Source organism: Furipterus horrens, unplaced genomic scaffold (assembly GCF_987537825.1).
Source record: "Furipterus horrens unplaced genomic scaffold, mFurHor1.1.pri manual_scaffold_5, whole genome shotgun sequence".
In the NCBI taxonomy this organism is placed as follows: domain Eukaryota; kingdom Metazoa; phylum Chordata; class Mammalia; order Chiroptera; family Furipteridae; genus Furipterus; species Furipterus horrens.
In genome coordinates, this window is record NW_028327175.1 from 115,813,082 (window position 1) to 115,827,565 (window position 14,484).

Genomic DNA, 14,484 nt, shown 5'->3' on the forward strand with positions numbered 1-14,484 from the left:
ACTCAGCTAGAAGAGAAAGGAGCATATAGGGATTTTGGATCCTCTTTTGGAGAGAGGATTAGCAGGTTTTTGGTTGTTAGAGGGGTAGTTGCATTATATTAGGTGGGAGCCTGATTTTATGATTGACTTTATTTGTAAGTTAAATATGGCTAAAAAGGGGTATATTTATGTGCCAAGTGAACAGGGATGGACTGTGGTGGGTTCATATTGTGTCAGCTTGACTAAATGGGAACTCTGTATGTAGCTTGAGCCACAAGAGACAATTTACACAAGTTGTGGGAGGCAGAAGTGAGGCAGTACCCACATTCTTTTCACACTCAGAAAGTCAGTGGTGGGGCATCAGGAACTGTTGTAGCTCAAGCCCATTGTCTTTGATCTGCTGGCTTACCTTGTTGGCATGGGGAAGCTGTCGGGCCTGCAGCTCCTTTAATACCTTTACTGCATATATGACCAACAGCTTTTCTATATCTTCATCTAAACTATTGACCAAATGATGACATATTTGAACAGGCCAGAATCAGGTACACAGCCCTATTTATTTTATAGGGTAGCATACCGCAAATGCAATGGGGTATAGTTGTAAACATTTATAGAGAGCTTCCTATGTGTGAGGCAATTTCCTGTATTATTTAATTCTCACAATACTGTAAACTAGGAACTTTCATTGCTCCAATTTTACAAACAAGGTAAATAGGGCAGATAAAGTATTAAATAATAGCTAGTTTTAAGGTGGTAAAATTGGTACCCAAAGCCAGACAGCGACACTAGAATCTGTGTTCTTAAATTCTAGAGCAGTTTGTTTCTCTCTAGAGCTCATTCCTTTCAAGTAGTCTTTGATCCTTTCAACCAAATTCTCTGAGCTTGGTTGTTCAGCCAGATTATTTCCATGCACCACCACTTCCCTCATTCATTTGAATATTGACTTGTAAGGAATACTCATATAATGCTTATATGTGCCAGGCACAGTTCCTAGCACTTTATGAGTACTTACTGTTAATCCTGGTAACCACCTTATAAACTAGTTGATTTTAATGATGTCCTTTCAGATTAAGAAACTGAGCCAAAAAAAGGGTAAGAAATTTTCTTAAGTTTACACAGGTTATGTATTGAATTGGGGTCTGAACGCAGGCAATTTGGCTCTGGAGTCTATGAGCTGACTGTTGTCAGTTTGTCAAGAATACCTCAGGGGTTCCTCCATCCTGTATATGCAGAGAATTTGTTGTCAGCTTGGAATCTTGCTTATGTAGTTCTGCAGTAAATGAGTCTACTGACCAAGTCTTTGGGAATTAAATTCCAAGCAGCTGTAAACAATAAATATTTTGTTTCTCTTATCTTTGTAGCAATAGCAGGAGAAAAGAATGAAGGACCAAAACCTATGGGAGTTTTTAATAGTTTTTGGAAAGTGTTTATATGTGATTTGTGGGAAAATAACTTCCTGGAAAACAACTTTGTTTTATAAAAACAGCAACAACAACAAAAACAATAGCTATCTTGCAACACCTTTAATAAATCGGTCTGCAGCATAAGTTAGGTGTGTTTTTGTAGCAACCAAATTGTGAGAACATTTGGCAGCTAAGAGGCAGCAGCCCTGTCATGATTGTGTAACTGTGCCAGAAGCTATGCAGTGGGGCTGGCAGAGGGTGGTGGCGAGCCTGTGGTAGCCTGGAGCTCAGTGGCTGGGCTGCTTTCTTCCTCCTGCAACAGTGCACGCACATCTGTATTTTGCAGTCTGTTTGTTCTTTTGTAAAACCACAATTGCGTTAAAATTATGAAATATAATGCAGACACAGAAGGCCACATAAACAAATGTACAACCTGATTATTATAACGTGTACATTCTTGTATCTGCCAGCCAGGTTAAAAAAGAAAACACTGTCAGCCACTCAGATGCCCCTCTCCTGTACTATCCCTTGGTCTTGCCATGACCTGGGGTCACATTCTTCTCTTCTTATGGCTTTCTTACCCAAGTGTGTATCTTTAAATACTTGGCTTAGATTGTTTGGTTTTGACAGATGTTTGGTTTGCATTGCTCCCCACCCCACAACTTTTTACTTTGAAAATTTTTAGAACTATAGAAGAGTTGAAAGCATAGTGTAAGGGACATGAATATGTCGTGTGAGTGTGTATCTCCTCTTCTTCCTGAACCATTGAACCAAGCATCATGGCCTTGCACCCTTCAAGTATTCAGCATGTTTCTCCTAATAACAAGGACAGTCTCCTGTACAGACAAAATAAATTATCATACTCAAGAAATTTAACATTAACAAAATACTCTTATCAAATATATAGTTCATATTCAGATTTACCCCATTGTCTAATATATCCTTTAGAGCTTTTCTTCTTTTCATCCAGGATCTAATCAAGAATTATTTTTTGCATTTAGTTGTCACATTTGTTTTGTTTCCTTTGATCTAGAATGGTTTACCAGCCTTTTTTGTCTTTAATGTTGTTGACATTTTTGAAGAATTTGGATGCCTATTTTTAAAAATAAACTTTTGCATTGATGTATAATTCACATAAACAAAAATGCATGAATTACTGTATACACGTAAATTTGAAGAACTGTCACAAAATGAACACATCTATATAACTAACACCCTGATGAAATAGAACATTGTCAGCATGCCAGAAGCTCCCCATTGTGTACCTCTCAATACTACCCACGTAAACTCCCTTCTTTTACAGGTAGCCACATCCTGACTTCTGGCCCCATCAATCAGTTTTGCCTATGTTGGGATTTCATATTAATGGAATCTGCAATATATATTTATTTGGTGCTGCTTCTGTCACTCAGCATTGTGCTTGTGAAATTCATTCCTGTTGCTTATAATTGGAATTTGTTCGTTTTCATTACTGTAACATATTCTCTGTATGACTGCATGGCAACCTTTTTATCCATCCTACTGCTGATGGACATGTGGCTTGTTCAATCTTGAATTCTATAGAATTCCAATCAATATGTATGTACTGTATCCTGGTGCATAAAATAAATGGTTAGGAGTGGAATTGTTGGTTTATAGAGTATGAGTATCTTCAACATTAATAGGTAATACCAAACTGTTTACCAGTGGCTTTGCCAGTTTTTCCTCCCACCAGCAGTATATGAATAAGAGTCCTTGTTGCTCTACGTCCTCACCAGCAGTTGTCAGTTTATCTGATTTTAGCCACTCTGGTGGAGGTCCTTTCAGTAGCTTTAATTTTTGACTTCCTAATTTTATTTGCATTTCCTTGGTTGAGTGCTTTTTCTTAGCCTGTTGGCCATCTGGGTTTGTTCTTTTGTGAAGAGCCTTTTCAAGTTCTTGCATATTTTTCTACCAAGTGGTCTGTTTTTGTTTAGTTTTGCTTTCTTACTGATTTTTAGGAGCTCTTTATAAACAGGGTACCGGCCCTGCCAGTTACATGTGAGTCAAATACCTTTTCCCTATCTGGTCTTGCCTTCTAACTATGAAATTGCCATTTTTATAGATCAGAATGGTCAATTATTGGCAATTTCACATGGATCGACCTAGTACACAATAGTCTTTTCCTTTGTTAGATTAATGCTTTCTGTCCTATTTAAGACAACTTCTGTTACCTCTGAGGTCATGAAATTATTGTGCATTATTTCCTAAATTATTGTTTAGCTTTTCAAATGTATGTTTATAATCCATGTTGAATTTATTTTTTATGTGTATTCTGTGAGGTAGGAGTCAAGTTTTCATTTTAAAAATATGAACATCTAATTGTCTAAATACTGTTTTTTCTAAAGTTTTATTAAGGTGTAACTTACAAACCATAAAATCATCTCTTAAAAATGTACTATTCAGCCAAGATAGAGGCCTAGAGAGACACGCTGTGTCTCCCTCCACAACTAAGAAGAAACACAACTACCTCAAAACTAGAGACAACCAAAAGATTCAGAAAATCAAGCTACATGGGAGCCCAATCAACAAAGATATAAAGAAGAAATACTCATCCAGACAGGTAGGAGGGGCGGAGCCTGAGAGGAGAGGATGTGGTGCGGTGGCAGTGGCAGTGGTGGCAATAGCGGCAGACCTGTGGAAAGCACAGTCACATGTTTTAAAAAGTGGGGAGGGACACCTGGGGAGTGCTCCCAGCTCCTGACCAGACAGCGCAGCTCACAGTCGCAGCACCAGGGAAAATCAAGCCAGGTTGCTTCTGACTGTGCAGACCAGTGGGGGTTGGGGTGGAGGAAGAAAATGCTGGTCTCTCAGCAGAGTCTGCTTGTTTAAAGGGCCCCCACGGCCCAAGAACGTCTGCAGACCCATCTACTCTGGAAACGACAGCCAGGGCAGCAGCTAGAGAGGCAGGAGTCCCACAGGAAAGTGGGAGAAGTGCTTAGAAAAGGGGCAAGTGCTGAGCAAGTGGCATTGTTCCCTCTTTGACCCCTTCCACGCATACAGAACCACAACCTGGTGAAATGGGTCGCCTTATACTGACAAATACCTAAAACTGCACCCTTACAATGTAATAGGAGTGACGGCTCTACATAAGACAAAGAGGCAAACAAACACAGGAGCCTGTCAAGATGAGAAGACAGAGAAGTATGGCCCAAAAGGGGGAATGGATCAATGTCCCAGTGGGAGAACTAAGCGACCAGGAGATAAGCCAACCTAACAGATGTAGAATTCAAAACACTGGTGATAAAGATGCTCACAGACTTGACAGATGTGCTTAAATACGGCAAACACATAAGGAAAGAAGCGAAGGCTATGCTAAGTAAAACGAAGGAAAACCCACACAAAACCAATGGTGTAGGGAAGGAAACCGGAGTTCAAATCAATGATTTGGAATGTAAGGAAGAAAAAAACAGTTGACCAGTACAGAGTGAGGAAACAAGAATTGAAAAATATTAGGAGAGGCTTAAGAACATCTGGGACAACTTTAAACATGCCAACATCCGAATCATAGGGGTGCCAGAAGGGGAAGAGGGGAAGAGGAAGAGCAAGAAATTGAAAGCTTATGTGAAAAAAATAATGAAGGAAAACTTCCCAAAGTTGGCAAAGGAAATAGACATACAAGTCCAGGAAGCACAGAGAGTCCCAAACAGGCTATACCCAAAGAGGACCACACCAAGACACATCCTAATTAAAATGCCAAAGGTGAAAGATAAAGAGAGACTCTTAAAAGCAACAAGAGAAAAGTAGAGCGTTAACTACAAAGGGGCTCCTATAAGACTATAAGCTGATTTCTCCAAAGAATCTTTGCAGGCAAGAAAGGACTGGCAAGAAGTATTCAATGTAATGAAAAGCAATGACCTACAACCAAGATTACTCTATCCAGCGAAGCTATCATTTAGAATGGAAGAGCAGATGAAGTGCTTCCCAGACAAGATAAAGCTAAAGGAGTTCATCATCACCAAGATGATATTATGTGAAATGTTAAAGGGACTTATTTAAGAAAGGGAAGATCAAACTTACGAACATTAAAATGACAACAGGCTCACAACTATTAACAACTGAATCTAAAGAATAAAAACAAAACTCAACCAAGCAAACTAGAATAGTAACAGAATCATAGATATGGGGATCATTTGAAGAGTTATCAGCTGGGACGGGGAAGGGGGATAAATGGGGAAATGGTGCAGGGGTTAATAAGCATGATAGGTAGGAACAAAATATACAGGGGGAAGTTAAGAATAATATAGGAAAGGGTCAAGCCAAAGAACTTATATGCATGACCCATGGACATGAACTAAGAGGGGTGGGATTGCTGGAGGGAAGGGGGGTACTCGGTGGAGGGGAGCAAAGGGGGAAAAATTGGGACTACTGTGGGGGTACTCGGTGGAGGGGAGCAAAGGGGGAAAAATTGGGATTACTGTATCAACATAATCAATAAAATATACTTAGATGAATAGAGATAGAAATTTTTAAAAAGTGTACAATTCACTTATTTTTAGAAAATATACAGAGCGATATAAACATCACCATAATCTGGTTTTATAACATTTTTATCACCCCACAAGGCCCATCATGCTCAGTTGCTGGCAGGACCTGCTCCCAAACCAACTGGGAATCCACTTTCTGTCCTTACATATTTGCCTTTTCTGGACATTTCGTATAGTTGGAATTATACAATATCTGGATTTTATATCTGGCTTCTTTCACTTAGCATATGTTTTTGAGGTTCATACATATTGTAGTATGGATCAGTACTCAATTTTTATTGATGAGTCAAATTGCATTGTATAGCTACACCACAGTTTTTTTTCTCTATTCACCAGCTGATGCCCCTTTGGATTATTTCCACATCTTGGCTATAACAAATAAAGCTGCTCTGGACACTTGTATATGAATCTTTGTGTGGATGGATGTTCTCATTTATCCTGAGTAGAAACTTGGATTAGAATTGCGAGGCTGTATAGTAATTCCTTTTTGTATAATTTTATTTTTCAAATTTCTATTTATAAATTGACTTTATTCTTTTGGTATGTAGTTCTATGAATTTTTAAACAAATGTATAGTTTTTTTAGCCACCAGTACAATCATGATACATAACAGATCTAACTCTGCCCTCCCCCCCTAAATCTTTCCTATGTGTTGATCCCTTTATAGACCCACCTTCTGTAGACTTAGTATAAATGAAAGATTGAGATTTATCCTTGTTGTGTATCTGTAATTAATTCCCTGTAATGCTGAGCAGTATTCCATCATGAGGATGCACCACTGTGCATTTATTCACCCACTTAAGTATATTTAGTTTGTTTCCAGGTTTTGACAATTACAAATAGGGTTGCTGCAAATATTTGTGTATGGCATTTTGTGTGGACATAAGGCTTAATTTTTCCAAGGTAAATATCCAGAATTGGAGTTGCTGGAGCATATAGTCAGTGTATGTTCAGCTTTATAAGTAACTTGAAGATTTTTTCAGTGGTTTATTCCTATACTTCCTATATTTAGCATTTATGATAGGCCTACTCTCAATCTTACAGAGAAGGAAAACTCTGACTCCAAAAAACCTCCGCTGCCTTGCGGCATACCTCTTCAGGGGAAAGGCTAAGGGAGTAAACCCCGACAGAAAATCCGGAGCCGGAGTCCCTAAGGCGGTTTGACGTTGTAGTCAACACCGGCAACTCCTGCGGCGCACCTGAAGCCAAGCTGTATTGACTCCGTCTTTCCCTTGGACCCTTCAGCTGCGAAGAGAGGGGGGGGTCTGCTGCATGGGCAACAGCAGACCCTCCATATCACCCTGCCCAGGCTCTGTAGCTTCAGCTTCACTGGAGAGGACACTCCAGCGTCATCGTAAGATGTCGATTCAACACGGGAGGAGACAGATACCGTGTCACTCCCGAGTTGGACTGCACAGCCATTCTCGGCGGTGCAGATAGACTCTTAAGAAGCTACACCATCGTCTCTCGAGACGGACGGCTGCCGACGACTCTCAATCTTGGAAGATTTTAGGAGCTCATTATCTATTGAAAGAATCAATAGAATAAGTTAAGAAATCTTTTTCTTTTAAATTGCTACAGATATATACACACAAACTCATATATATATATAATTGCATCATAGATATGCACATACAGCATGTGAAATCTTTAGTATTTCAGATATCCTTCAAGCTGTTTATTTCTTGGGAGGGAAGAAGACGGCCAGAGGACTGTGGGGACTTATGGCTGCTCTAAGAGCTCTGCCACTGTTCTGCTTTTGCCAGACACCCACTGGTGTATTATAAGGCAGCTTGATGAACGACTACATGGAGGGGTGTTTGGGAAATTGTCAAAGTTGTTTTTGATGGTCTCAGAGATTAAAGGTTATAGGTTGTTCATGAATTTAATTTTATTCGCGATAGTAAAGAGAACATTACAAATTATGTATGTAATAAAAAGGAGTCATTGCGTCTGATAAGGTTGAGAATTTGGTTCACTATCTGATTTCCAGAAGGTGTTATGGGTCCTCAGGGGATTTAAAGGAATTAAAAAGAACCATAAGGAATGTCATGATTCATGATGATCCTCAGATGAGGCAGAGCTTGCTGCTGGGATCTGCCACTTTGGTGTGGACGCACCATCATTCAGTGCCTTGCAGAAACATTGGGTGTTGGTGATACAGGAATTTCTGGGATATCACTGGGGGACCAGATGTTGTCACCTGTATTTATTTTAGGAAGGCACAATTTATATCAGTCAGCTGCAGGTGTGAATTCCTTGACCACCGGTAGCTTGTAGAAGTAATGAGCAGGGTGTGGTCCCTGGTGCTCTCAGCACCACATCACAAGTAATTTCACAATGCTTATAAGACCCGAGGTCACATGGGCTGCTGTGGGCATTCAGACAGTAAGCTGGCAGGAGAGAGGGGACGCTGGAGGCAGTGGGATCCTTGAGGGGAAGAAGGAGAGAAGTTGGCGGTGGTGACTAGAGTGAGTTTACTTGCTTTTCACATTTTCCTGTGGCTGAGAACTCAGCAGAAGGGGAAGTACAGTAACACTGCTCCTTAAACACCTTCTCCTGCCCTGGCCTCCTCGGTTTGTGCCAGATCCTATTAGCATCGTGGCTCTGTGCCTAGTTAAACATTCAAGCTCGATGGAGTCAGAGAGAACCCCCACGAAATGGTAATTTGTTCAGCCGTGTGTTTTACTACATGTATTGCTTTTAATGGGTGTGAAAGATCAAAGAGTTCGGTGTTCAGTTTACAAACTGCTTTTAGGTATCATATAGTAAAATTTAAAGGTCTTTAAAAAGTGGGAATTATGACATAAATATTCACATTTAAAAATTTTTAGGAATAATATATGTCAAGCAAGGTTGAGCTGTGTACAGATAGGCTCTGAATTAGACTTTAAAAAAAATATTTTATTGATTATGGTATTATAGTTGTCCCAATTTTTTCTCCTTTGCCCCCTCCACCCCCATTCCCTCCAGCAATTGCCCTCCCCGCCCTTAGTTCATGCCCATGGGTCATGCATATAAGTTTTTCGGCTTCTCCATTTCCTATAATGTTCTTAACAGCCCCCTGTCTATTCTGTACTTTCCAGTTTGTACTTCTCAATCCCTGCACCATTTCCCCATTCTCCCCCTTCCCCCTCCCAACTGATAACCCTCCAAACGATCTCCATATCTATGATTCTGTTCCTGTTCTGCATGTTTGCTTAGTTTGCTTTTTAGATTTAGTTGTTGATAGTTGTAAAATTTTTGACATTTTAATATTCATTGTTTTGATATTTTTTTTATATAATTCCCTTTAACATTTCATATAATAATGGTTTGGTTTGTTTAATGGTTTGGTGATAATGAACTCCTTTAGTTTTAACTTGTCTGGAAAGCACTTTATAAGCCCTCCCATTATAAATGATAGCTTTGCGGGGTAGAGTACATATTCTAGGTTGTAGGCCCTTGCTTTTCAGCACTTTGAATACTTCTTGCAGACCCTTCTTGCCTGCAACGTTTCTTTTGAGAAATCTGCTGATGGTCTTATGGGAACCTCTTTGTAGGTAATTGTCTGCTTTTCTCTTGTTGCTTTTAAAGTCCTCTCTTTATCTTTAACCTCTGTCATTTTAATTGTGATGTGTCTTGGTGTGGTTCTCTTTGGGTCCATCTTGTTTGGGCCCATCTGTGTTCCTGGACTTGTGTATCTATTTCCGTTGCCAAATTAGGAAAATTTTCTTTCATTATTTTTTCAAAGAAGTTTTCAATTTCTTGCTCTTCCTGTTTTCCTTCTGGCACCTCTATGATTCAGATGCTGGTATGTTTAGAGATGTCCCAGAGGCTCCATATTCTGTTCTCTTTTTTTAAAATTCTTTTTTCTTCTTGCTGTTCTGATGGAATGCTTTTTTCTTCCTTATGTTCCAAATCATTGATTTGAATCTTGGCTTCATCCCCTCCACTGTCGGTTCCCTGTGGATTTTTTTTATTTCACTTAATGTAACTTTCATTTCTGCCTGGGACTTTTTTATGCTGTTGCAGTACCCAGTGGTTTCTTTGAGCATCCTGATAACCAGCATTTTGAACTCTGCATCTGATAGGTTGGCTATCTCCATTTCATTTAGTTCTTTTCCTGGAGTTTTGTTCTATTCTTTCATTTGGGCCATAGTTCTTTGTCTCCTCAATTGGCAGCCTCTCTGTGTTTTTTTCCATTATTTGGTAGAGCTGCTTTGAATCCCTGTCTTAGTAGCATGGCCTATTGTAGAAGAGCACACCTGTAAGTTGTATGGGGCAGAACCTTAGGTAATTGTCAGGGCAGGAAAACTGGTATCATATGCTATGTGGCTCTGTAGGTGGGTGGGCTCAGAGACAGTACAATGGCCACTGCCTGGCCTCTGGAGTTTTGCCTGGGAGGAAGCTGTCTCCTTGCACTCGCCCTGTTTCCAGTCACTTGAATTTCTCCCCATATGCCATCGGTGTCCTTCCAGCTGTTGCTCTGGTGCTGAATCCCAGAGAGGGTGAGTCTGTATAAGTCCTAAGTCCATTATAGGCCCTTTAAGGGGATTCTTCTGTGAATCCCTCAGTTTCTCTGCTGCCCCCACCCCCACTGGCGTTTACAACCAGTAGTTATGGATATTTACCTTCACAGTGCTGGAACCCTGTGCTCGGTTATCTGGCCTGGGACTGGGATCCCTCACTCCTGAGGTATCCCTCCCAATTTTTATCCACAACATGTGGGTGTGGGACTACCTGTTCCACATCTCTGCACTACTCTTTGTCTCCACATCTCTCCATATGTCTTCATGTCTCTGTCCCTTCTACCCATCTGGATGAACATGGCTTTTTAAATCCTTGGTTGTCGGGCTTCCATACAGCTCAATTTTCTGACAGTTCTCAGTGATACTTGTTTTGTAGTATAGTTGTAAATTTTGCTGTAGTTATATGAGGAGGTGAGGTGTGTTTACCTGTGCCTCTATCTTGACTGGAAGTCCTGAATTAAACTTTTGAATCAATTTTCAACCCATTTTAAGTATTTTTAAAAAATATTCAATGTTTCCAAACTCTCCTATTTTCTTATTTTTAGAGATTATCATCCTTATTTTCTGGTGCAGCATCTGTTTTTTAATTTTTTAATTACAGTTTACTTTCAATATTATTTTGTATTGGTTTTAGGTGTACAGCAGAGTGGTTAAGCAGACATATACTTTAAAAGTGTTCCACCATATGTTTTCAATACCCACCTGGCACCATACATATGTCGTCGGCAGCCGTCCGTCTCGAGAGACGATGGTGTAGCTTCTTAAGAGTCTATCTGCACCGCCGAGAATGGCTGTGCAGTCCGACTCGGGAGTGACACGGTATCTGTCTCCTCCCGTGTTGAATCGACATCTTGCGATGACGCTGGAGTGTCCTCTCCAGTGAAGCTGAAGCTACAGAGCCTGGGCAGGGTGATATGGAGGGTCTGCTGTTGCCCATGCAGCAGACCCCCCCTCTCTTCGCAGCTGAAGGATCCAAGGGAAAGACGGAGTCAATACAGTTTGGCTTCAGGTGCGCCGCAGGAGTTGCCGGTGTTGACTACAACGTCAAACCGCCTTAGGGACTCCGGCTCCGGATTTTCTGTCGGGGTTTACTCCCTTAGCCTTTCCCCTGAAGAGGTATGCCGCAAGGCAGCGGAGGTTTTTTGGAATCAGAGTTTTCCTTCTCTGATGTGCCCTGACTGGAAGATCGAACCAGCGACACTTAGCTCGCAGGCCGACGCTCAATCCACTGAGCCAAACCAGCCAGGGGCCACCATACATATGTATTGCAATATTATTGACTATCTTCCCTATGCTGTACTTTATATCCCTATTGAGTATTCTGTAATTACCAATTTGTACTTCTTAATCACGTCACCTTTCCATCCAGTCCCCTGACCCTCTGGCAACCACCTTTTCATTGTCTGTGTCTATGAGTTCGTTTATTTTGTTCTTTAGATTCTACATATAAGTGAAATCATATGGTATTTGTCTTTCTCTAAGTTACTTATTTCAGTGAGCATAATACCCTCTAGGTCTATTCATGCTGTAGCAAATGGTAAGAATTCATTCTTTTTTATGGCTGAGTAGTATTTGTGTGTGTGTGTGTGTGTGTGTGTGTGTGTGTGTGTATCACAGCTTTTTGAGTCCACTCATTTATTGACGGGCACTTGGGTTGCTTCCATACCTTAGCTATTGTAAATAATGCTGCAATGAACATAGGGATGCATATATATTTTTTGAATTAGTGTTTGAATTTCTTTTAATAAAGTCCCAGAAGTGGAATTGCCAGGTCCAGTTTGTTCCAGTTTTAATTTTTTGAGGAAAGTCCATACCGTTTTCCACAGTGGCTGCACCAATCTGCCTTCCCACCAACAATGTGTGACGGTTCCCTTTTGTCTACGTCATCACCAACACTTGTCATTTGTGGATTTATTGATGGTGGCCATTCTGACAGGTGTGAGGTGATATCTCATTGTGGTTTTGATGTGCATTTCTTTGACAATTAGTGACGTTGAGCATCTTTTCATATGTCTATTGGCCATCTGTATGCCCTGTTTGGAGAAATGTCTATTCAGGTCATCTGCCCATTTTAAAATTGGATTGTTTTCTATCCTGTTTTCCAATCGGCTGTTCCTGCTATTAGTGTACACGGTAATTTTGCCCTTGTATTTGTTACTAAATGTCAGCTGTAATAAATGAAACTTAATACTTACTGGCTTCACATTTAGTTTTCCTCTTTATCCCACACATTCTTCTTTTAGTAATTCTTATATCGCTTCTCTATTTAGTAAAGATAAGAAAGAGCTTTCTGTTGCTAATTCATTCCTTTCCTCCAATAAGGGAGGATCTAGATCATCATTATTCAATATGATAGCAGTTAGCCATATGTAACTATTTAAAATTTAAGTTACAACAAAAAACATTAGAAAAATTTATCTTCACTCATAAGCCACATTTCAAGTGCTCAGTAGCCACACATAGCTAGTGACTACTGAACTAATAGCTAACATTGCACATTTCCATTTCCATAGAAATTTCTCTTGAACAGCCCGGGTCTAGATTCTTTATACACTCCAGTAACCCACTTCCTGTATTATCTCATCACTTACAGTTGCTTTCAGAGGTTTGATGAAAGCCTCTCCAGTTTTCTGGAAGCATTTGGAACTTTCTCCTTTGGTTCCACTCTCACACTCTAAGCTCAGCTTTGTATGGCTGAAATATTGGGTCTGAGCCCTGTTGCTGAGTGGGTCGATTATGTTGATATCTGCTCCTCCCTGGCCGTGAGTCAGCCAGGTCCTGATTTATTCCTTGGGACCCTCTCTCCATTTTTTAATTGCAGTAAATGGCAGGTATGTTGCCCTAAATCTACAGCAGTCATGAAGATTTCCTTAAGCAAGGATAATGGCATTGTTACCTCTCAGCTTTATTAGCTTAGAATTTGAAAACTTCCTTTTATTTTATATATACCTTGACTATCTTACAATTTTATTTGTCAGTCATACCTCAATAAGGCTGAAAAAATTAATTAAAAAGGAAACATACAGAAACACACCAAAATATTAACAGAACAATCGGATAATGGAAAACATTCACTTTCTGTACTTCTGCTTAGGACTTATCCTGGGGCAAAGTATGCCTTTTATTTCTTTATTTCAGTTTTTCCATTTTAATGTCATTTTGTGGTGCCTGGCCTGCCACCTTTTTTGAGTTTGATGTCTTTGATTTAAAAAAATATTTATTGTTTGTTTATTCATTTAGAGGGGAAGGAAGAGAGGAAGAGGGGCAAAGAAACATCAGTTGGGTGCCTCTTGTACATGTCCCAATCGGGAACTGAACCCGCAACCTAGGCATGTGCCCTGACCAGGAATTGAACCAGTTGACCTTTTGCTTTGCAGGATGATGCCCAACCGAGTTACAGCTGACAGGGCTGATTTCTTTGCCTTTTTTTCAGCAGCTTTTCTTTCATCCCTGAGCTCCTCTCCTAAGTTTTTTTTTATTTGTATGTTTTTTTACTGGTTTCTACAGATTCCATTTCTTTCTTAAATTCGTATTTATGACATACTTTGAAGCAATGGTAATTTTGTGTTAAGTATATCTTTACCCTATATTTCTTTCTTATTTTTAATAGAAAACAGAGTTCATAGTTGGTGGTAATTAACTTAAATTTTAGTTTTCTTTTTTTGAATTGTATAATTGTGGAAAACTTAATAGATTTTTTAAAAAATGACTGAAGATTACACATATGGATGAATATGTGTTAATCTCAAACATATTAGACAAAAAAAAGCAACTCTTAGAAGAATACTTGTAAAATGATGTCATGTATGTAAATTTTAAAAAGCATATTAATGCTGTATATTGTTTAGCATTACATATATATGAAGCGAAAACTTAAAGCAATGTATAGGGAGGAGCAGTGTAGCAGTCGCATTCAGAATAGTCACCCACTCTGTGGTGGGAAGGGTTTGCAATGGGGGAAGGCCCATAGAGAACCTGAGCACTGCAGGTAACATTTTATTTCTTAGGTAGGACCACGAATCTTCAGCCTATTTATCCTTACATATTTCTATGTCTAAAATTTCATAGTTGATTTAAACATTTATG

General features: G+C 39.7%; 1 protein-coding gene across 1 annotated transcript in view; it reads left to right on the forward strand.

The window, feature by feature from the left end:
* The window catches only part of ADCY9 (adenylate cyclase 9), a 155,826-nt gene that overhangs the window by 82,478 nt on the left and 58,864 nt on the right, over positions 1 to 14,484 (forward strand). The window lies entirely within an intron of this gene.